This window comes from Peromyscus maniculatus, chromosome 9, assembly GCF_049852395.1.
Source record: "Peromyscus maniculatus bairdii isolate BWxNUB_F1_BW_parent chromosome 9, HU_Pman_BW_mat_3.1, whole genome shotgun sequence".
In the NCBI taxonomy this organism is placed as follows: Eukaryota; Metazoa; Chordata; class Mammalia; order Rodentia; family Cricetidae; genus Peromyscus; species Peromyscus maniculatus.
The window spans coordinates 30,235,536-30,260,645 of NC_134860.1; the positions used below are offsets into that span (position 1 = coordinate 30,235,536).

The 25,110-nt window shown below is 38.3% G+C and overlaps 1 long non-coding RNA gene and 1 pseudogene across 10 annotated transcripts in view; one reads left to right on the top strand and one right to left on the bottom strand.

Moving 5' to 3' along the window:
* The window catches only part of LOC143267277 (uncharacterized), a 177,470-nt gene that overhangs the window by 92,538 nt on the left and 59,822 nt on the right, over positions 1-25,110 (bottom strand). For 2 of the 9 annotated variants that reach the window (XR_013042254.1, XR_013042245.1), the window contains 2 exons: positions 19,354-19,505; positions 9,099-9,383 (listed from right to left, as the gene is read on the bottom strand). The exons of 5 other annotated variants lie outside the window; for them this stretch is intronic. This is a non-coding gene — a long non-coding RNA (uncharacterized LOC143267277). Of the gene's footprint in view, positions 1-9,098; positions 9,384-19,353; positions 19,506-25,110 lie in introns of those variants that run through there. 2 more of the 9 variants (XR_013042253.1, XR_013042246.1) reach the window with 1 other exon arrangement.
* Positions 2,677-5,625, top strand: LOC143267275 (nexilin-like; annotated as a pseudogene). Its single transcript, XR_013042244.1, has 2 exons — positions 2,677-4,494; positions 4,581-5,625. The product of XR_013042244.1 is annotated as a nexilin-like (transcript).

Genomic DNA, 25,110 nt, shown 5'->3' on the forward strand with positions numbered 1-25,110 from the left:
TTGGAGGCATCACCATCCCTGATCTCAAACTCTACTATAGAGCTATAGTAATAAAAACAGCTTGGTACTGGTATAAAAACCGACATATGGACCAATGGAATCGAATTGAAGACCCTGACATTAATCCATGCACATATGAACACCTGGTTCTTGACAAAGGAGCCAAAACTACACAATGGAACAAAGAAAGTATCTTCAACAAATGGTGCTGGCATAACTGGATGTCAATATGTAAAAGATTACAAATAGATCCATATCTGTCACCATGCACAAATCTCAAGTCCAAGTGGATCAAAGACCTAAACATAAATCCAGTTACACTAAACTTAATAGAAATGAAAATAGGAAGCACTCTTGAACGCATTGGCACCGGAGACCATTTCCTAAATAAGACACCAACAGCACAGACCCTGAGCACAACAATTAATAAATGGGACCTCTCGAAACTGAGAAGCTTTTGCAGGGCAAAAGACACAGTCAATAAGACAAAAAGACAGCCAACACATTGGGAAAAGATCTTCACCATCCCCACATCTGACAGAGGACTGATCTCCACAATATATAAAGAACTCAAGAAACTAGACATCAAAGTACTGAACAGTCCAATTAAAAAATGGGCTAAAGAGCTAAACAGAGAATTCACAAAACAAGAACTACAAATGGCTGAAAGACATTTAAAGAAATGCTCAACATCCTTAATCATCAGAGAAATGCAAATCAAAACGACTCTGAGGTACCACCTTACACCTGTTAGAATGGCTACGATCAAAAACACCAATGACAACCAATGTTGGAGAGGATGTGGAGCAAAGGGAACACTCCTCCATTGTTGGTGGGAATGTAAACTTGTACAACCACTGTGGAAATCAGTATGGCGGTTTCTCAGAAAATTAGGAATCAAACTACCTCAAGACCCAGCCATCCCACTCTTGGGCATATACCCAAGGAATGCTGATTCATACCATAAAGATACATGCTCAGCTATGTTCATAGCAGCACTATTTGTAATAGCCAGAACCTGGAAACAACCTAGATGCCCATCAACGGAAGAATGGATGAAAAAAATGTGGTACATATACACAATGGAGTACTACTCAGCAGAGAAAAACAATGAAAGCATGAAATTTGCAGGCAAATGGATGGAACTAGAAAAAATCATCCTGAGTGAGGTAACCCAAACCCAGAAAGACAGTTATGGTAAGTACTTACTCATTGGTGGATTCTAGATATAAAATAAAGAACAATCAGACCACAAAAAAAAAGAGAGAGAGAGAGAAGGACGCCAACATAGACTACAAATGGGGAATGTGTTGGTAGATCTCCTCTGTACCTCGACGGTGGTGAGGATGGAAACATAAAAATGTGATCAAATTAAAGGGAACTGGCTGCTCATCACACACAAATGAGCCCATGCAGAACCAGGAAACCTGTGAGATAACAGATTATATCCATGTTAACACCCCCTCTCTGTGTTAGATTGTACTCTACCTTTGCAAGATGCTCCTATTGGGAAAACCTTGGTAAAGGACACACGGGGCCTCTCTGGGTTATTTCTTACAAGTGTGTGCAAATCTACACATCTCAAAATAAAACTTAATTACGAACGGAAAAAAAAATACATATCCTTCTCGGCAGCAATGGGAACTGTATGCAAAAATGAATCATAATTTAATTTATAAAGCAACTCTTTTTAAGATTTTTATTTATTTTTTATGTAAATTGAGATTTTGCCTACATGTATATCTGTGTGAGGATGTCAGATCCCCTGGAACTGGTGGTACAGACAGTTATAAACTGTCATGTGGGTGTTTGGAATTTAACCTGGGTCCTTTAGAAGAGTGGCCAGTGCTCTTAACCACTGAGCCATCACTCCAGCCCCCAAAAGCAACTTTTAAGGTGCAAACAAATCAAAACAATTTTTATATTATTAGAGAATAAACTTAGAAATCAACAGCAAGAGAATGAGAGAAACTATACAAGTATACAAAGAATGAACAATACATATTTGAATGGTGAGTGGGTCACTGGAGAAATCAGGGAATAAATGAAGTAATTCATAAATTCAAATGAAAATGAAAATATTCCTTATTAGATGTATTGGGATGCAACAAGGCATATAAATGATGTTTATAGCCAAATAAAGTATCATAACATTTTATTCCAAATGTGTTCTGATGAATAAACAAACCATAAGTCAATGAAAAGGACTTCAATAACAAAGGGAGTAACTCCATATGAAGTTAAAAATGGCATCACATGACTAAAAGAAACTTCAAAGCAAAGGACACAGCAGAATGAGAAGTCTACATAATGGGAAACAAATTATTGCCAACTGTACTTCTAAAAGGGGAATAATATCTAAAATATATAAGAAAAAGATCTAAAATAGACCGACACACACACACACACACACACACACACACACACACACACACACACACACGCACACACACACGCACCCCTCCAGTTTGGTTTGTTGTTTTTAATGCAGTGAGGAACTGAGGGCCTCTACTTACTCAAACAGGCCTTGGCTGGGCTAGCCTTTCACAGTCAAATGTGGTTTCCCTGCAGGCCTGCGCTAACACTCCCGTGCTTTTGGATGGTGGGAAAGAGCTGAGTAGTTGGTTTGCCTTCAACTAAAGAAAGGTACAAATAAATAAAAAGCTTCAGCCCAAACCACATAGAGCAAACATGAATGACGTTTCACAAAAGGCAGAGATTAAAGAAATGCTTGCTTCTGATGATGAGGAAGAGATTTCTGCTAAAATAGAAAAGGCTTATGTCCCAAAGCTAACAGGGACAGTTAAAGGTAAATTTGATGAAATGGAGAAACACAGACAGGAAGAACAAAGGAAGAGAACGGAAGAGGAAAGAAAACGCAGACTTGAGCAGGATCTGTTGGAAAAGAGGAAAATACAGCGTGAATTAGCAAAAAGAGCTGAGCAGATTGAGGACATAAACAATACGGGAACCGAATCTGCATCAGAGGAAGGTGATGACTCACTGCTTATAACAGTGGTGCCTGCAAAATCATACAAAAAATCTGGAAAAATAAAGAATCCTGAGGACCTGGAGAAAGAACAAGGGAATGAGAGGCTTAATTATGAAGAAGATAGAAGAAGATATGAAGAAGAGTGCCGATCTCTCAAGGAAGCAAAGTGTCTTTCATTAGTCATGGATGATGAAACTGAGGCCAAAAAAGAATCGCATTTTCCTGGAAAATTGAAATTAACTTTTGAAGAACTGGAGCGACAAAGACAAGAAAATCGCAAGAAGCAAGCTGAAGAAGAAGCGAGAAGGCGCTTAGAGGAAGAGAGGCGTGCCTTTGAGGAAGCCAGGAGGCACATGGTAAATGAGGAGGATGAAAACCAAGATGCAGAAAAAGTTTTTAAAGAATATCGCCCTGGAAAACTCAAACTGAGTTTTGAAGAAATAGAAAGGCAAAGGAGAGAAGATGAAAAAAGAAAAGCAGAGGAGGAGGCCCGCAGGAGAATCGAGGAAGAGAAGGCGGCATTTGCTGAAGCAAGGAGAAGCATGGTATTAGATGATGATTCTCCAGAGATATATAAAACAGTTTCTCAAGAATCTCTGATGCCTGGAAAACTGGAGATTAATTTTGAAGAATTATTAAAACAAAAAATGGAAGAAGAAAGACGACGAACGGAGGAGGAACGGAGGCATAAACTAGAAATGGAGAAACAGGGATTTGAGCAACTGAGACAAGAAATGGGAGAGGAAGAAGAAGAAAATGAAAGTTTTGGATTGAGTAGAGAATACGAAGAATTAATCAAATTAAAAAGAAGTGGTTCTATTCAAGCTAAAAGTCTAAAAAGCAAGTTTGAAAAAATTGGACAGTTGTCTGAAAAAGAAATACAGAAAAAGATAGAAGAAGAACGAGCAAAGAGGAGAGCAATTGACCTTGAAATTAAAGAGCGAGAAGCAGAAAACTTCCACGAGGAAGATGATGTTGATGTAAAGCCTGCAAAAAAAAGTGAATCCCCCTTTACTCATAAAGTGAACATGAAAGCCAGATTTGAACAAATGGCTAAGGCAAGAAAAGAGGAAGAACAACGGAGAATAGAAGAACAGAAGTTACTACGAATGCAGTTTGAACAGAAATTGATGCAGCACTACAGAAGAAAAGAGAAGATGAGGAAGAAGAAGGTAGCATCATTAATGGCTCCACTACTGAAGATGAAGAGCAAACAAGATCAGGAGCTCCATGGTTCAAAAAGCCTCTAAGAAATACCTCAGTTGTAGACAGTGAGCCAGTCAGATTCACTGTTAAAGTAACAGGAGAACCCAAACCAGAAATCACATGGTGGTTTGAAGGAGAAATGCTGCAGGACGGAGAAGACTACCAGTACATTGAAAGAGGCGAAACTTACTGCCTCTATTTACCAGAAACTTTCCCAGAAGATGGAGGAGAATATATGTGTAAAGCTGTCAACAATAAAGGCTCTGCAGCAAGTACCTGCATTCTTACCATTGAAAGTAAGAATTAATTGGCTTTTGACCCTTTCTTTCATTAAGGAAATAAATAGCAAAGAAAAATATCATTCTTCTTCTCTTTTTTTTAGTGGATGACTACTAGGCTTCCTTCTCTTCTTGGAACTCACTCTCTCAACTCTCTTGCTACATCTCTGTGGAGGGGCCATGAGGAGACCAGAGGTGCCACTCTGTTGACTAAATACCCTTCCCCAAATCTTCAAAATAGGAGCTCATCCAAAGACTGCCTTTTCTAATGCACATCAGGTTACCATGTTGTGCCCAGTCAAAATGTAGTTGACAGGAAGGGAAATGTACTTATTATGTGAGAACCTAAAACAAAAGCTTTGTATTTTCCATATTTATAGCAATTATGCTTCAAGTATACATTGTATGCATGAAAGAATTTAAGAGTTTTTACATTTAAAATTAGCCAGAGAGGACAATGAAATTGGAACTGATCAATCTTCCTCTGTAGCATGTAACTGCTGTGGATTCCAAGTTTTTATGAAGCAGATATACTTACAAAAGGAGTAGCATTCTTTTCATGAGAAAGGTGGAGCATTGAAAAGAAAAAAAAAACCAAGTGGGATATTTTTTATAAACTAAACTAAATTTGATAGAAACCAAAGCTTACAGTGTTCCAAGATGGCAGTTATTTAACATATGCGTTTCAAATGTGTAACGACCACACTTAAGTTTATGCTGTTACCCGCCTGAACAAATTATACTTTAATGAGAAAATACTAGTATTCCATGCAAGAACAAATGTTTTTAACATCACTGAAGGTTTCAAGACCTAGGAGGATTAGATTCAGAAAAAAAAATGATTCATTTTAAAATTCTTGCTTTAAAAATAAGTCTGTAAATGTCTGGAGTGACAGTGCATGCCATTAATCCCAAAACTTGGGAGAAAAAGGCAGGTGGATCTCTATGAGTTCAAGGTCGGCCTGATCTACATAGTGAGTTCCAGGACAGTCAGGACTACATAGTGAAACTGTCTCAAAACAACAAAGTCTGTAAATAATTATAACTATAAACGTTCTATTATTTGGTTGTTTTATATTTATATTCAATTTCCTGGAAAACAATTTTATTTTACATTGTGAAACCATAATAAAGTTACCTGTGCATTAAAAAAAAATATCTAAAATATATAAGAACTTGAGAGCAAATGCCAAATTTAAAAAAAAAAAAAAGGTAAATTGTTGGTCTGACCTACAGGTAGGGCAGAGGCAGGACCGATCCAGCTGGTCTTTCCCTGGGGCTGAGTGGGATGGTGAGTGTCGATGGCCCAGAGCTCCCCATTCCACCAGAGAGAAGCACACTGAGCGGGGAGCCTTGTCAAAGTAGGAACTCACTTTATTGCATCAGAAGTGGACTTATATAGGTTGAGGTGACAGGGGGATGGGGTGAGGATATCGGGCCAATGAGTTGATGCCTTCTCAGCAGTTACTAGGCAGAGGCGATTCTATGTCGGGTACAGCTGAGTCACTCATATGCGGAAGTCGTGTCCGAGGACAGGTCATCAAACTCGAGCTAGGCTCAGGAAGTTACACTGGGCCTCACACCTGGGTCTTATGGGGCCCAACAGCAAATAAATTAAATGAGCTGTTCTCAAAAGAAAAATACAAATGGCCAATAAACTTGTGAAATTTTTTCAACTCTGTTAGCCATTACTGAAATGCAGATTAAATGGATATGATATTCTATCCTGCTCCAGTGAGAATTGCATCATCAAAGGAATAATAAGTGCTGGGGAAGGTGAAGGCAAAAAGGAGCCTTTATACAACACTGGTAAGACTGGACACTGGTACGGCCACTGTAAACCAGTGCAGAGGCCCATAGAACACTAAAAATCCTAGCACTGCTCCTGGGTGTACACTCAAAGGTCAGCATACTATGAAGACACCTGCTGTAATATACTGTGTTCATAAATTCTCATTTCCTATTGAAGCTTAGCAAGAAACTACCTCCCATTTCAGATGCATATTTGTCACAAAGTATCTTACACAATGATAGTTATGATAAATGGTGCTGGTGGCAGCACTGGTTACCAGCAAAAAAGTCACAGGCCATGGCCATGACTACCAGAGTTACAAAGAGCTTTATTAGAAAGAAGGAGGGAATAGGAGGGGGGAGAGTCAGGCCTGGAGAGAAAGAAAGATGGTGGGAGAGAGAGCAGAGAGAGAGGGTGGGGGCACATGTCTGGCTTTTTTAAGGTACAGATTGCATGACCACATAGCCGCCAGCACCTGCTGATGACATAAGATGCAAGACCCCAAGCTGCGCATATAGAGGATCCTAACATTGCAGACTTTTTGCTTATTATAAAAAGTGAGTGAATAGGAATAGGGGTGTAGTTTCTTCTGGAAAACTGCTTCCAGCTGACTTGGTGGGCATCGGTTAGCTCTTAGGGGGTAAGGAAGGGGGCTTTCTGAGGTAGACAGACGTCCTGGGATGGTGGGTAAGGCTGTCCTGCTGCCCTGGAACCGTCCATTCCTCTTGGCTTGGCACTCTGGCCGCTTTTGTGTCTGACAGGACGCTGGAGAGACAGAGAAAGCCTGAAGTAGATCCGACCTGTCCAGATGGATTTAAGCTGGTTTCTGGAGCTTGCGAAAAATTTTGATCATGTTAAGAAGCAGCCATGAGAAAATTAGTGACCATTTGTGGTGTTTAGTACTCTGCTTGTATTGGTTAGTGTTAATGAGAGAGACAGAGAGATTGTTTTTAAGCTTTATCAGAGACATTATTTTAAGGCACCTGACATGGGGGATCAATTTTTGAGAGCATTTAACAGTAATAGATGGTTATATTAACGTCTGTTTTTGTAGAACCCAGACACTTTTGGGTCTGGGGGTGTAAATACCTTTTAGCTGTTACAGTTTCTTATTTGATGATATCTGGACTCCAGTTCTGTGGTGATCCTATAATCATTAGCTGAATAGTTGATTAGAAGCGGTAACTGGGAAGAGAAAAGCTTGTGGTGCATGAGAACTTATTTTTTTGGAATTAGGAACTTTTTTTGGAATTAGGCCCAGAGATCAGGGCCCTGTCTGTGTGCATGAGGAGGAGAAGCACTGTTTATAGGTCTGGAGTGAGGCCCATGGAGGGAACAATGAAATGAAAGCTCCTATCTTAACTGGAAAGTCTTTTCCCATTAAAAAACCCTGAAAGTACAATTAAATCTGGGGGGTAAGGCTGTCCTCCCTACCCCAACAATAGGGAAATGAGGAGAGGTGAGACCCCAAAACTCCCAGGACTGGGTTAGTGGCTCTGGTATCCAGAAGGAAAAAAATATGGATCACTTCCATGCTGTGTTCTGGTTCCCTGTGAACGAGCCTGTGGCCAAGCCTAGGTCTGCTGGAGGTCTTTGTCTGTCCCCCTGCCAATTGGTACCTTGGGGCAGTCAGCTGACTGGTTATCTTTCTAGGTGGCACTTCAAAGAAGGCTCAATTGATGGCCTGGCCTGGAAGGGCACACACTAGCCCACATGGCCTTCTTCCCACCCCACACTTAAAACAGGGACCCAATGCCTTTCGGGAGCCAGTGTGTGTGAACACTTGGCAATTCTGTTCTCCAGCTTTGTCATCTCTCCCCTGGTACACTTTAAATGCCACAGTTGAAATTTCTGCCTGTGGGGTCAGGAGCCTTGCTCTAGTCCTCTGTCGGGGAGGTCTGGGGGACAAGAGATGGAATTTTTTTTTGAGGACAGCCTTAGGAATACCTGCCAGGAGGCAGGCTATAAACTGATCTCTGGCTCAAGAGCCATCCTGATTACTGTGATCCCCATGTGTGTTTTGATCCTAGTCTGCTTTCAGACCCATCTGTCTATGCTTCTCAGGGCAACTTGACAATGAGTGGGAGGAGTTAAGGTAAGTTAAAGCCCACCCACTGCCAGAGAGTAGAGTGGAAGTCAGATAGACAGAAATGGTTGCACGTAGCAGAGTAAGATCAGAAGTGGAGAGGGGTGGGGGTGAGGTTCAGAGCTTTGGTAGAAAGCTTGGGGATTAGGTAACTCTTTTAGATAATTCCCAAGAAGCCATTATGTGGCCAAATTTACTGGTATCCACCCCTACATTCCATGGCTGCACCACCGAGAGAGAAAAATAAAAAATTAAAATAATGAACTGGGATCAGACTCCAGTCACAGGTGTCCCTGAGGTAGGAGAAGGATCTATGAATCAGCACAAGTTACTCCCTGTTTCATCAAGAGAGGAGTAAGGGCTGGGAGTGTACTACGCAGCACGTGGACCCCCCCCAGGAGTCCAACAGCATTGACCTCCTCGTCAAGGGAGAGAATGAGTTGTTGCCAATGTAGCCCGAGGAACCCCCCTCCCCGGGGGTCTGGCATCAGTAATATAGCTCAGTTGCAGTTTGGGGAGATATAGCGATGGTGGTGGTGGGAGCACAGTACTGTGGTGGAGGGCAAATGCATAGCGGTCAGTCGCAGGTCTTCAGTTAGGTTTCCACCAATGTTCAGCCCTGGATGCTGAGTGTGTGGAATTTCCTATCCAAGATCTGATTCATGGTACCAAATGATAAGTAAATGGCACTGGGGTGGAGCTGGTTACTGGTAGAAAAGTCACAGTCATGACAGAATCCAATGGTAGTTTTTAGAGATTTATTAGGAGGGGAAAGGGATGGGAGAGAGAGGGGGGAGAGCTAGGCCTGTCAGGGGATGGAAGCAGGGAGCAGAGCAGAGAGAGAACAGGGAACAGAGAGAGAGTGGAGAGAGGGGGCGGGAGTCCACGCCAGGTTTTTTAAGGCGGGTACATAGTCACCAGCACCCACTGATGATGTAAGATGCAAGACCCCGAGCTGTGCATATGTGGGAGTGAGGGCAGGATCCTAACACACAATCCCTTGTCTGGAAACAGGTTGGCCTCCTGAATCTGTGAAAAGGAGAAAGGAGAACAGTAAAGCAGCCCAAGTAAAAACATCATGCCCTTGAGAAAAACTAAAACATACATCATCCTCAGGACTGTCTGGTACCAGTACTAAACTTAATTTCAGTCTCAGTTATGTTCAGAGTAAACATAAAATGCCCGTGAAGGGAATGGCTCATTGGAAGTCTCACCTGGGGGAAGGCATTCTCTCTAGGATCCTCTTTATGAATTGTGGATAAGATGACGGTTTTCATAGAGCATCTTCAGTCATTCCTGATGGGTGGTGTCCATGCCTAATCTCATCTTCTGCTATTTACCCACTGTTACCATTCATTTTATTTTATTTTTACTTGCTATATATTTAACAACTCATTCAAAACCAAAAACATGGCTCTGGCAAATTGCTATCTATATGGAAAATGTGCTCACCTATGCTTTTCACAGTATTAGACACAGCAAAGATAGGGAATGAGCTCAGATTCCCATTACCAGATCCATGGATGCAGAAATTATGGTCAATAAACTTAATGATGCTTTTTGTAGCTATAAAGAAGAATTAAAGTGTCGTGTACAGAAAAATGGATTAAATTGGAGAGTATCATGTTAAACAAAGTAAGCCAGACACAGACAAATTCCTCTCACATGTGGAATTTAGATTTGTGTGTGCGTGTGCGTGTGCGTGTGCGTGTGCGTGTGCGTGCGTGCGTGTGTGTGTGTGTGTGTGCGTGTGTGTGTGTGTGTGTGTGTGTGTGTGTGTGGTGTGTGTGTGTGTGTGTGTGTGTGTGTGTGTGCGCACATTGAACATCAAAGTAGAAGGGAAGTCATTTGGGAAATCAGAGAGGTCCTAAGAGAGGGGACAACTAGAGAGAGCGACTGGAAGACAGAGACAAGTGTCATGTTTCCTTTCATTGGAGTCATACCTAACCATCTATGTTACATGTAGTTGTGTGTATGACAGAACAGCAAAGGAAGGAAAGGACCACCAAGAGTGGAGACAGAGAGCAAGGCAAGATGATTGGGGCAAATGTGGGCAAAGGTGGAGAATGTTCCAAACAGAAAAAGGAAAGGAAGAGGATTCCAAATGGCACTTAAGGGTTGGCAAATGGTGCAGTGTGATGGTCCTTCTATATGCTGTGAACATGTGTTGCTCTCATTGCTTGATAATAAAGCTGTTTGGCCATTGGGGAGGCAGAATAAGGTCAGGTGGTAGAATCAAACTGAAGATGGAGATGAAAAAGGGCAGAGTCATGGCAGATGCAAGCCAACCAGAGAACCAGTAAGTCATGGGCCATGTGGCAATGCATAGATTAATAGAAATGGGTTAAATTAAATATAAAGGCTACTTAGTAATAAGCCTGAGTCATTGGCCAAGCATTTATAATTAGTATAAGCCTATGTGTGGTAATTTGAGAAGCAGCTGCCATGTATTTGGGAGTTGCAGGTAGGACTATTCTGTTTACATATGGCACCAATATATTCCAGAAAAGATAATGGTCATCAAAGAAAGTCCATATGAAGTTTGTTTCATTTGTGGAAAAAGCTAGCCATGTGGGCAAAGAAACTGTCCTTGCCTTGACTGCTGACAGTAAGTACACTGTCCAATTTGGAGAGTCATGACACAAAGAAAAGCAACTGCTGAACAGGGTAAGACAGTCCTTCAAATTTTCCTGCTTCTGAAAAAGGTCTGTCAGACATACTAGGCCTATAGGCCAGAGCTGGATGCCTCAACATTACAGAGGAACTTTGAATGACTATCCAGGCAGCTTGAGGTCCCCATCATTAGGTAACATTTCATCCTTCTGGAGTCTTTGATGGAGTCAAAGATTAGATAGTTGTAATTATAGTTTTCCTCAGTTATGATAAAAGATTAATTAGATATGAAAATTTAGGCTCACCAAGATAATATAGATAATTGAATATTTTCTATGATTTTGTCAAACACAAATAGACTAGATATTGTAACTATAATTCTTACTTGATAACTATTTTGTTATATGTAACTTTATGTTTTATTTATTATTTATTTAACTTAGCTATGTTCAAGCTAAAGCCTTTCTTTTTGGTTAGACAGAAAGGGGAAAATGCAATGTGATGGTCTTTCTGTATGCTGTGAATATGTGTTGCTCTCATTGGTTGAAAATAAAGTTGTTTGGCCAATGGCAAGGCAGAATAAGGTTAGGTGGAACAATCAAACTGAAGATGGAGATAGAGAAGGGCAGAGTCATGGCAGATGCAAGCCAGCCAACCAAGAAGCAAGATGCCAAAGGAACAGTAAGCCACAGGCCACATGGCAATGTGTAGATTAATAGAAATTGGTTAATTTAAATATAAGAGCTAGTTAGTAATAAGCCTGAGTCATCGGCCAAGCATTTATAATTAATATAAGCCTCTGTGTGGTAATTTGATAAGTGGTTGCCAGGTATTTAGTAGTTTCTGGCAGGACAGAAACTTCTGTTTACAAACTGGGACCTCTGGGGCCCCATCAGACTGCCCTGAAAGGCATGTCTTACTCCCACATTCAAAATATTTGATACCTATAGTGACTGTAAAAGCTAAAGCTGGAACAAAGCCCAGATGTAGTCCAGTTACAGATTACATCAATTTTGTCCCTTATACTAACAATCTGACATAAGGAGCAACACCACTTTTATGCTGATGAGTACTGTCATGCTGTTCTACACCCATAATGCCTAAAATCATCGAGTCAGTGATGCAAATGATGAAGCATGAGCAGGACAGAGATAAAAGTCAATGGTAACAAATCTTGGAAGAACTCAGGTACTGTATCAGATGTGAATTTTCAAATAATTATGATAAATAAACTATGAAATTTGGAAAATAATGAACATTAGGAAAGGTAGAAACATTATTCAAGAACTACATTAGTTCACTTTTTGGTGCTATAGCAAAATATCTGAGACAATATACTTTATAAATAAGGGTTTATTTAGCTTGTGGTGCTGGGTGCTATATAAAGTCCAGAAAAACTAGTGCCAATATCTGCTCTCCATCTGATAAAGGCCTGTGGCTTCACAGCATGAAAGGACATCGGGTATTGAAACAGAGCAACCTTGCCAGCTTGAGTCTTTCTTCCTCTTATAAAGCGACTATGGGGTCCGACTTTCACGACATTATCTAATACAAGTTTCTTCCTTATTGCTTCTCTTCTAAATATCAGTAACACATCCTTGGAGGATTAAATTTTCAATACATAGACTTTGGAGATGAAATACTCCAATCACAGCAAAAATCAGAGAACCAACAAAGTAAGAAACAGTCTCTCTAAGAAAATATTCTTAGGTTGTCCATGCCCTTTCAAAGTTTGACCTTTAAATTATATTATGTCTACATAAATCAACACAAAATTATAAAATTTTAAAAGTTGGGAGGGGCAATAAGAAATAACAAACAAAGTGATGTACTCCAAAGAACCAGGAGAGTAGTCAGGGAAAGGACAGGTGGAACATATAAAAAAAAGAACCAAGACGATGACTAAAATCCATCCATATGAATGAGTACATTAACTGTAAACAGACTAAGCATTCCATGTAAAAGCCAAAATATGATCAGAATAGATTTTTAAATCACAAGAATCAACTATGCTGTGTTGATGAAACACAGATAAAAAGATGCACAGTGATAGTTACGCTTGGCTATCAACTGTACTAAAGGTGTCAAGGCTAGTGAAATGCCCTTGTATGTCTCTAAGTGTTCCCTGAGACTAACATGTGGGACAGTGAGACAGGAGGGAAAGGCCTTCCCTGAAGAGTGTAGCATCCTCCCATAGGTGGACTTGGGAGTGACTAGTTTTGGTTTTATTTCTGTTTCTTTTTTTTAAATAGGGTCTCACAAGGTAGCACTGGACTATAAGTCACTATTTCAATGACGCAGATCTCAAACTCCTGTCAACTTTTATGTCTCAGCCTCTTGAATGCTAGGATTACAGACCTGAGCCACAAGCTTGGTAGTGACTGTACCTACCACTGCTGCCAGCCCTAACATCAGGCTCCTGCTTCTTTAACATTTACTCAATATCAGTGACTCCCTAGGGAATGTCTAGATTTCAGCACCAAACTGAAACTAGTAAAGCCTCCCACTTCCTGGATTGGAAGGCTGGTTCTCTGTTTCTGAAGCATGCAGATAGCTAGTGTTAGAACACCCACTTCCTACAAGTAAGCCAATGAGATAGATAGATGATAAATAGATAGATAGATAGATAGATAGATAGATAGATAGATAGATAGATAATAGATAGATAGATAGATAGATAGATAGATAGATAGATAGATAGATAGATAATAGATAGATAGATGTGAGAGAGAGAGAGAGAGAGAGAGAGAGAGAGAGAGAGAGAGAGAGAGAGAGAGAGAGAGATGCATGGATAGAAGGATGCATGGATGCATGGATGCATGGATGGATACTTTCTATTGCTCTGCTCCTCTGGAGAACCTTACCTAATATACTTATAAAAAGTAATGGTGTAACATATTTCTATAAAAAATATAAACTATGCAGCTGGGCATGGTGGCACATGTCTTTAATCCCAGCACTCAGGAGGTAGAGGCAGACCGATTTCTGTGTTCAAGGCCAGTTTGGTCTACAGAGTGAGGTCCAGGATATGCAGAGCTATACAAAAAGAAAAAAAAAGAAAATGAAATATCCAAGTAGAAGAAAATATGGAAAATGCATAAAGAAAAACCAAAAAGTCATTTATTTAAATTCTACATGTAAGAGTATCATAAGTTTTTAAGTCAAAGCTAAGGACCCCAAATGATACCCATTTTGAGGCAAAGAAATGAGAATAAATGCCATATTTTCTCTGAAGAAAGAAAAAGTTAAAATCCTACTATGTCCTTTACCAAGAAAATTGAATTCTGGTGGGGAAAATTTATTCCCACAAATAAACTCATTGTAATATTCTAGATTCTTGTAATTAGATTGTGTGCTTATACATTACATAAGCCAACTCTCTCTGTTGCTGTCCCTGTCTTTGTCTTTGTCTCTCTTTGTCTCTATCTCTGTCTGTCTGTCTCTCTCTCAGTGTGTGTGTGTGTGTGTGTGTGTGTGTGTGTGTGTGTGTGTGTGTGTTTGTGTGTGTATGTGTGTGTGTGTGTGTGTTCCTTATCCATGGATTCAACCAACTACAAACAAAGTATTTGAGGGGAAATGTTTATCTGTACTGAATATGTCAAAAATCCTTCCTTTCTTGTCATGGTTGTCTAAGCAACAATGACAACATAACTATTGATTGTTTTGAAGTTCTATATGAATCTAGAATTTTAAAAGAATATTTCTGAGGAGAAAGTCATTAGTATATTGATGAGAATTGCATTGAATCTATAGATTGTTTTGGGTGATACAGTCATTTCAAAAATAATCTAAAATAGTTCTACTGATCCATGAATATGGTATGTCTTTCCATTTCTTTTTGTGTTAGCAATCATTTTAATCAGTGTTTCATACTTTTGATTGTAAAGATCTTTTCTATGTTTATATATGCTGATTCCTGAATATTTCATTTTTGTGATTATTTTTATTTCTTTTGGGCAAGTTCTTTGTTGGTATGCTGATACTACAACTTAAATGAACTTGTCTGTGCTTACCAAGGCCTTTTCTGATGGGGTTAGCTAAATAAACTCTTTATGTCTATTATGTCACAGGCCATGACATAAATACAACAGATGACAATTAATAATTCAGGTGTCAACACACCAGATGAACAACTCTCTGAGGGAGGAACTTCATCAAGCAGCATACAGAAAATTGGTTTCTTCTGCCTGTAATTTTCTCATGTGCTGCCACAATTCCTCCCTAAAAAGAACAGCTGTGGGGTTCTTTCCACAGCCTATTGGTGGTGTGTTTTATACTTTCTGGGCACACATATATCTGTGGATGGTCAGAAAGATGATTTCTTCTTAAGCTGTATAATTTTGATGAATAAAATAATACTAGGCTATTTTTCATAGCTCAGATTGACATAGGAAAATAACAATATTCTCAGTTACAAAGACAGCTTTTTACACCATTATCTGATTTAAAATCTCAGAGCAAATTCAAAGCAGACTAGTTGCTCCTGCAAATGAAATGCACAAGGACAAGTTCCCAGGTGTGTGTTCGTGGAACCAAGATCAGGCATGAAATAACTTTAGTGCCAGTTCTTTGTTTGCAAAATGCCTGGCTGTTAACATTAAAGACATAACTTCTCATACAAATTATCTCAGTAATTGACTCTCTGCATGTACTCCTAACCCCACTTCTACGATACAAGCAAGGCTCAAGGTTCAGCCAACTAACTGTTCAGATCCTGAATTTCAATGTCACTCTCTGTGACACTGACCACTCAGAGCTATGTGCTTGCTTCACAGACTGCATATCAGGGAACTTGGCTGATATCCAAGAGTTGGCATGCTTACTCACCATGCCCAGTCAGCACCATGTCTCTAGCCTGAAAGAAACTGATTTCTGAAGTATTACCAGAATGGCTCTGTTTCTCATTGTTTACTCAAGAAATGCTATGTGACCCTGAAAATGTAACTCATATATTGTCTAGAGTTTTCTGTTGAGAAGATTTTTCAAGGGAGTAGAAAGGAGAGATGTCGCTGTATAGAAGAGAAAACTGCGTAGAGAGAACTGTGTAGGGAGAGCTGTGTAGAAAGAACTGTATAGATATGTGTAGCTGTAAGGAGAAATGTAGCTGTGTGGAGAGATATATAGCTCTGTGGAGACAGAGAGATTTTCAGAGTTTTTTTTTAAGATGAAGTAAAAGAGAAAGTTACCAGCAGAAAGCATGAGTTTCTTTCTTATTCTTCTCAGATAGAAAAAGTCTAGTCTTTGCCACATTTGTGGATTTTTTTATATACCCTGGGAAATATAATTCAAAATTGTTTTTAAATTAATATACTAGTTGTAGGCTTGTTTTACCTTATAGAAAATTTCAGCAGTAATTGTGGATAGCTACCATTGTCATATATGTCTGTATATATATACATAAGTGTGTACATACATATACCCTCTCCACATAGTTTCCCTTATCATTAACATCTTATATTGACTCTTGGCACTGAACATTCTGTATAATTTGATGAATGTGCAACAAAACGTAGCTGTCATTCTAGTAATGTAGAATATAGCTTCATCATTCTAAAAGCCTTCTGGCCTCTAGCTATTCATCACCATTGTCCTTGTTTCTCCTAAACCACTAACTACTGATCTTTTGCTGTCCCTGTAGTTTTTCCCTTTATCCCAGAACTTTTTATTTTTCAGCATTCTCCTTGGATTGAGTGTCTTTGTTTTCCTTTTAAGCAATTAGTGTTTCAATGGTACTTGACATAGGCAATAAATTAGACCAACACTAAATTTCTAAGATACTTGAGCCAAGAATTGGAAAATAAAAAGAAACTACAAATTTTGAATCAATAAAAATTTAAACACACAGCTTGGTAAGATAATATGGTAGATTAGCAAAACCAATAAATAAAGGAAATTGGTGTAGCTCAAAACAAGATTTTTTCACTAATAAATTGTCATTTTTGGGTGATATTTTAAAAGTAGAAAACTGGACATAGACAACATGGATTTGTTTTCAATTAAAGAAAAGTAAAAGTAAAGTCAGGAAAAAGAGATTCTGGCACTGGAGAGATAGTTCAGCATTAAGAGGACTGTCTGCTCTTCCAGAGGGTCCATGTTCAATTCCCAGCATCTACATGGCTGCTCACAACCATCTGTAGTTCTGGTCCCAGGGGATCCAATGCTCTCATCTGGCATCTGGAGCCACTGAAAACACATTGTGCCTAGACATTAATTCAGAAAAAAATATTTATACACATAAAATAAAAATAAATAAAATCTCGAAAAACTGCTACCTATGAATTCATAATCCCACTAAAATGCTATGATGCAAAATTGTCTTCTACACAAAAACATGAACCATGATTTTATCTAGACTATTGGGATTGATATGAGATTTATTCTTTTATTTATAAAAACAATATTTTCAGGAAAAGAAATAGATATACTTACTTGGAAAATTAAGTGATTAAATAGTCAATAATGGTCTTTGATTATAATAAACATAATTATTTGTTTTAGGACCTACAAGATTCTGTTCAGATATTTTCATAAAGAAGTAACTAATTACTGATGTTATACAAAATATTATTAGAAAAAAAAGGGGAGGGTTGGAACCATAGCTCTAGCAATGCATGAACTTCAGTCATGCGTAAACTCCTCCAAACCTCAGTATCTTCACATATAAACCCTGCTTACTTCATGGTTATTGTGGATGCCAAAGATGAAGATAAACATGATACATACTGTCACACTACTAAGAAAGGGGTTAAAGGAATATAGAGTTGGGAGATTGTCAATTTATAAGCATGTTTTGGGTCTGGAGAGAAGAGAGGAAAGAAGGATGGGTTGAAGATATTAGAATGGAGATTTTCTATGATCTCTAAATATAAAGATAAATAATAGAAATAAATTTAATCATCCTTAAAAATGTTTTAGAAATTCTTTTCAAACTGAATCAGAGTTAAATATTTTTCATGTTCTTCATAGTGTCATGTTTGTAATAATAAATTGTTCATACAGATCCACGTCCTTTACTTTCTGAAAAATTATGATAGCCAATTAGCAGCACAGAATAACATCTATCTTCTGTCCACTTCCTAGTGAGTCCACTCCATGTTCTCATGTCACATCCACACACCCTGATTATAAGAAGGCACAGATGTTAACTGTCTGCTCCTTCTGTTTTCTTAAGAAATCTAAGCAAAATGTAATTGGGAAACTGAATTGCTTTGGGAATACCTAAGAACTTCACATATAAATCTTTATTCAAAACATTTTTAATGTAACGCATTTACATTAATTTCCATCTCTAGAGCTGCCAATTATTCTGCTTTCTGGCTGAGAAATGTCACTGCTGAAAACAAACAAACAAACAAACAAATAAATAAATAAATAAATAAATAAATAAATCCGGGTAAAAAAAATAAGGTAACACTGCTTGGCAAAATAAGGCAGAAGGACCAGTAATTTGTTTTTCCCAGAGACAATCTGTGTCTTCTAGGTAGTTAGAAGATGGAATATAAGTTCAAACTGCTTTTAGTTTTTATTTCATGCACATGTTCAAACTTTTCCTCTGTTCAAGAAATCTAGAGAAATAATTATTACTTGTATTAGATTCTTCATACTCAAAATTTGACACATTATAAGTGTGCTAATGGTGTTGTTCACACAGATCTAAAATTCTCTGCTTTCTTTAATCTCTAGGGGCAGATTTTCCTTACAAAGATTTGAGAATCCAGTTGAACTTCATAGCTCTGCTTCATTTTTTCAGTTCAGATAATTCAGGAAATGAAAATGTAAGCTGTTCATGATGAAAACGAATATGTACTATAATTAAAGATCCAGGAAAAGCACTAACCTAATTAAACACATGTCTTTTATTAGGAAAGATCAAGAATAAAAACATAAACTTGTGTTTTCAATATTTCTGGCTTCATTCTCAGAGATGCTGGCATGAAAATGAGATGACGCTATAAATGCCAGTTTAGAGATGGAAACGAAGAGGGAGAGAGTCAACAGTTTTTAGCACTTTTCTCTTGGACACAGTTACACCAGACAGAGTTTGACTAAAGTGACAAGACTCGGATTTAAAGAGCCAGTCCTGAGAGTCAGGCTTTTCATGCAAAGTATATACTACATAAAAACTATGCTATGGCTAAAAACACACCCATCTTCTCTTTTAAGAAAAAGCAACCTCTTTTCTTCCAGTGCCCTTTAGAATCTCACTTAGGAGAAGACAACAGAATCTCAATTGCTTTTCCAATTGGAATGTTGAATAAGAATTCATTAACTTTGAATACGGGAGTGGGAAAGGGGGTTCCTTATTGTTCATCTGCATAAATATGGCTCCAGAAAAACAGTTTAGATGTGTATCTTTGTCTTTGCTGAGAGTCATCTGCACACTTACCTTACTTTTATGTCCAACAGTCTTGTTCTCAGCAAGAACTATATAGTCTTTTCCTTGGGCTTGGAAACTTTTTCCCAGATTACCACATTCTAGATTCTCTCTCATTAAGGTTGGCCACTTTACCGTATATATGTATATGGTACATACAGTGCCTGAGAAAATAATTATGTTTGCATTCATACATTGATGTATCTTCCTACTAACTAAAATCTTAACTCATCAATACCAGGATGTGGATGTTTATTTCTATTTCTAATTCTTTAAATAACATTTGTCCACAATAGAGAAATAACTGATAATATGTACCTTAACAATAAAACTGTAGTCTGCTGTTCTCTAAAGTGCTAAGGGTAAAGTAGATCTCCAAAAGTCATTCAGTCTCAAAGGAATCTATTCTCACCTTCATAAGCAAATAAAACTAACAATTCAATCCAGTTTAAAATCAAAAGAAATACTTAAAAAATAGAAGGTTCTTAGTGAAGATCCACAGCACCTAAAAAAAGGAGAAGTGGTGTTTCCTGCTTTTCAGAAATAGAAATAGGAAGAAGAGCAGGATTGTGGGGAAGAGGGAAGGAGAGAGGGAGGAGAAAGACAAGGGGGAGAACCAAGGGGAGAAAGGGGACAAAAAAGAGGAGGAAGAGGAGGGAGGAAGCCAAACAAGGAGGAAGAGGAGAAGGACGAGGTAAAACACTCAAAAAGCTTTTTAAATGTCTGCTATTATTCTAACCAAATACCATATATATAAATATAAATCCATTGCAAATTTTGCACATGAAGTGTAAGTCATATTGCAAGAAAACTGAATTTTACTTGAATAAGCTCAGTGGGAAATAATTTAATTCTTTCAGAGTATGATGGTAGAGTTTAAAATATAGCTGTTAACTTAGAATTAATATGTTTTTAAAAGAGCCGTTGTAATAAAAGTGTCTTTAAAGCAGGAATAAGTATGTATATAGTAGGGTCAAGAAAGTGATAAAGAAGAAAATAACCAAATAAAAACACATAAAATCAAACTAGAAGAATTAAATTTAGAATTATACACACACACACACACACACACACATATATATATATATTTACATTAAGTGTTTAGACATAATAGGTATCAGGAATATTAGTTATAAAATGGTTGTTTTATAGCAAAAATTGAATTGAAAATCAATAACTTGATATGGTTAAACTTATCAACTATTTAAGATTTTCTAAAACCCAACACTTATAATAGTAAATGCCACTTCACAGCATTTAATCCTAATGGCATTACTATTGGCATTTTCTAAGTAGACAACTGAAGATACATCAGTTTAGAGGTGGCAGATTGTCTAAGTTGAAAGACTTGGCTGGGGACAGGGAAAGAACTCAGAGGGGAATCTCCCAATATCTAAAACCTATCTTAATTTCACTCTACCACTCTGTGCTCTAAGCACATACTTTCCACTAATTACCAGCATCTTTGCCTAAAGGTTTCTGTTTCCATTGCTGACCAGACCTCCTTGACTGGGTACTCCAACTGAGCATTATAATTAACTTTTTTGCCTTGTTTAAACAAAATAAGGGAAGGGAATATCTTGGGGGTGCATCAGGCTATGCCATGCCATTTCTCAGATCAGTGTTCGTCTATCAAGAAGTTCCATTTTCATCTTTAAAACCATACTACTGTACTATTTATTTGGGGGGAGCACAAAAATTAAGTTTACAGGCAAAGTTAGGCTCTGAAGTATAAGATATAATAAGAAATGGTATACTTGGAGTCAGATAAATCATTTAGCTTTGAAAATAATGTACAGAAAATTGAGCTTAGCCCAGAGAAAATGTAGATAAAATGAGTTTAGAAGCAAATAATATAATGTGGAAATACATTTAAAATGGAACAATACTTGAACTTAATGGATAAGAAACTGTTTTAAAATTTAGGGTGAAAAAACTCTATATAACAGGAATAGCCAAATAAACACAGTAGATGTCATGAAATCTGATGATCAATGATATTGACAGTTATGGGTATGATTAAGGGAATTCCAAATGTCATTTGGTAGGGATTTACCTACCTTCCTGCAATCATTTCCAAATATAATTAGATTATTAAGTGTTCTCTATTAGCATGAATCAGAAAAAAACAAGACAGAATTGTGATCTTTATTAGCTTCATTATATCAAAAAGGCATTGATTTCAATAATCTTTCTGATGAACTAAAATAGTTAATAAGGACCAACTCACAGAAGAATAAATAATATGGCACATATTAAAAGAAACTTATAGTCTATAATTAATTATACATGAAACATTAATAATAATTGTAGACATTGCAATAAAATAAAAAAGCATTTTGCCTGCAGGAAGTGTTATGAACTTGCTTACATAATTTGAATATCTGGGTTGATAAGCACATAACCAACCCTAGACAAAGAACTCCAAGCAACTAAAGTGATAAGAGCAGGAGAAATAACAGTCTTCCCCAGGCCCCCAATAGTTTATTCAATATTAGGGGTCAGCGCTAAGATGGTACACATAGAAGTAGTGTTGTGTGGACAGAGCAGCCAAGCTGTATTTAAACATCCAGGAAGATAAATATATGTACATATAAATGAACTGCTTTTAAAAACAGACCATGAATTTGAAAGAGTGAAGGTGCGGGGGAGCGTTTGGAGGGAGGAAAGGAAAAATTGATGTAATTGTATTTTAATCTCAAATTTTAATATATGTAAAGAGTTAATGAACTAAAAAAGAAGTTGAAAAGAAAGCTGTTAGTTCCATAATTATTAATTTATAAGGATGCTATGGTATTAAGCGAAAAGAAAATAGCATCCAAAATTATTCTATTTCAACAGAAACAAACTGTAGCTAGAGTTTTCCGGCCTTGCCCACAGTCAGGACAAATCTCTGTCACCCGCCAGTCCCACAGCCGCTCAGACCCAACCAAGTAAACACAGAGACTTATATTGCTTACAAACTGTATGGCCGTGGCAGGCTTCTTGTTAACTGTTCTTATATCTTAAAGTAACGCATTTCTACAAATCTATACCTTGCCACGTGGCTCGTGGCTTACCAGCATCTTCACATGCTGCTTGTCCTGGCAGTGGCTGGCAGCGTCTCCTTCTGCCTTCCTGTTCTTTTATTTCTCCTCTGTTAGTCCCGCCTATACTTCCTGCCTAGCCACGACCAATCAGGTTTTATTTATTGACCAATCAGAGCAACTTGACATACAGACCATCCCCCAGTACAAGCCAAGTGCAGACCATCTCAGACACCTGCACTCAGGCCCATGGTCCTAATCATCCTCTATGCACACCTGCTGGGTAACGCCACAAGGAACCCAAGAAGGGCTCCCACAGGACATACATTAACATCCCACAGCAACAAACATTTGTGTTTATAACCTGATGCAATGGGTATATAAAACAACAGGAAGCAGAATGGGCCGAGTCAGGCTGCAAAGACACTGAGATGAGAAAATGCTAAATTTTGAAGGCATATGTGAGAAATTGTATCGTTTACATTTTAAATGGAAATTCATGTTATTTTTGTAATTTGAGAAGCAAATGCAATTTTTCTATTTTGTTCTGGAGACAGTCCTGCCATGAAGCCTAGGCTGGCTTGAAACTGCCTCAGCTTCTGGAGTACTGGGATAACAGATGTGTACCACCATGTCTTACAGCACCTAAGATAAGGGGACTCTAATTAATGAGAAAGGAAGTAGATAAGTACAGAAAAAGGGAGGAAGATAAAATAACAGCTAGGATGTCTGAAAAAGTCATAAGGAATCATAATATTAATCTACCTAAAAATACCTGTTATACATGTAAGTCAGTGTATAAATATACACATACAGTTTAAATGAAATTTCCTTATCTGAACTGACAATGCCCCCTCCAAAAGACAAAGACAACTTAACAAAAAACCCAACACCAGTCATGAGAAGTTCCTTTTGGATTTGTTCATCAGGGTCATCCAAGAGACCCCCCAAAACATTATAGGCTATTGCTATTGCTGCTCTCCCAGAGGTGGAAGGTAATTTTTTTGTTGCTAAAGACACAGGGCCCAGAAGCCTCTGAGCTAAAACTGACCTGAATTTCTCCTCTCTGAGGACCAGTTTTCATATTATCAAAAGGTGCCATGCAAGGTTCCAAAGGAGGGAAGCAACCAGTAGTACCCAGCTATGATGCGTATGAAACACAACAATGGCCAGCATGGCACAGTAACCCCAAGGGTGTAGTAGTGGCATGCATACCTTAGCAGTAACCAGCCACTTCCTAATTGGAGTTAAGGCCTGTGCAACAAGAGGGAAATCATATCTGTTGTTGAAACCTAGTCAACCATCCAGGGATAATGAGCTCATAAATCTTGGAGGAGAACCTACAACCACCACTTTCCTAAACCAGCACAATCCCTGACCACATTCTAAATATTTGTCCTCATTTTTATGCATAAGTGAAGTCATCGAGCCTCATTAAGGCAACTTCTCTTTGAAACAGACAGAGACCATTACAGAAAACCTCAACCAATCAAAATGTAGAGTTATTGAGGCCAGTCCCAAAAGATATATCTATAACACAATTCCTGCACCTAAGGCTCAGAGATCATTGCAGAAAAACAGGGAGAAAGATTGTAAGAGAAACAGGGAATTTACTGTGAGATTGTGTTCCCCAGGAATATCAGAAGCTACATCCATAAAATATCACCAATACAACTGCCTAAACATGAACTGAAGTCTTTAAAATTAATGTTACCCTCAAAATATCACTAAAATGTAATAGCATCTAAACTTATGAAATCACATAGCACATGAGCAATGTTTTCGCTAAGTTTGCAGTACTCTTAACTCATCCTTGGTCTGTAAATTCAACAAGTAGCCAAATTCAACTTCTGCTAAAATTGTCCCCAACACTGTCAAGTTGATTGTCTAACTTGAGCTCTGAAGGTCACGTGAAAGACAAGAGAACCCGGAAGCTTCTAAAATTCTATGAGTCTGATTTAGAGGAGGTGGGGGAAGAAAGTTTAGAAAAATCTGTTTTATATAAACATAAAACAAGAAACCTAGAACTCCTCATTTAAACCATCTGAGGTACCCAGGAGCTCATGATATAGGAAGTCACTGCATTGTTAATTCAGCCAATTTCAGGTGTACCCCAGCTAGCAGGAGGGAGTTATTAGTCATGTTATCTATTTAAGTCCCTTAGAAAATCCATGCAAAGCATACCAACTTCACAGAGAAATGTTCACTAGATCTATAAAAAGCACAATTATATCTGAGAGCTCCAACTCACGTGACTTAAGAAATCTGCTTCAACAAAGTGCATATCACTTTGGCCCCACCCCTTAATGCATTTGTTGAAAATGTGGTGCTATAGAGAAAAAGCACAATTTTTGCCAGGGTAGATGCACACTTATGGCAGACATGGTGCATCAAAGGATTGAGGCTATCTAGGAGAGAGAAATAAGCAGGTCAAGAAGGCAAAATCTACTGATCAGGTATATCTTCTACAAACTGTTTGTGAGGGTACCCAGATCTTGGGGTGGCAGGAATATCCTGGGGGCAGAAAAAAGGTTACTGACAGAGGGGATGTTTACTCAACTTCCAGGGTAAGTAAAGGCTAAAATGTTGTGACCCATTAAACATGTTTTCATCTCTTCCAGAAGCATGTCTTTGACTTTATGGACCACTTTGTTCTCACTGAGGAGTCTAAGGTACTTCATTGTAGTGGCAGTTTGAGGATGGAACCTAGCTGGGCCTTTTGTTTTTCCACCTGCCACTGTCA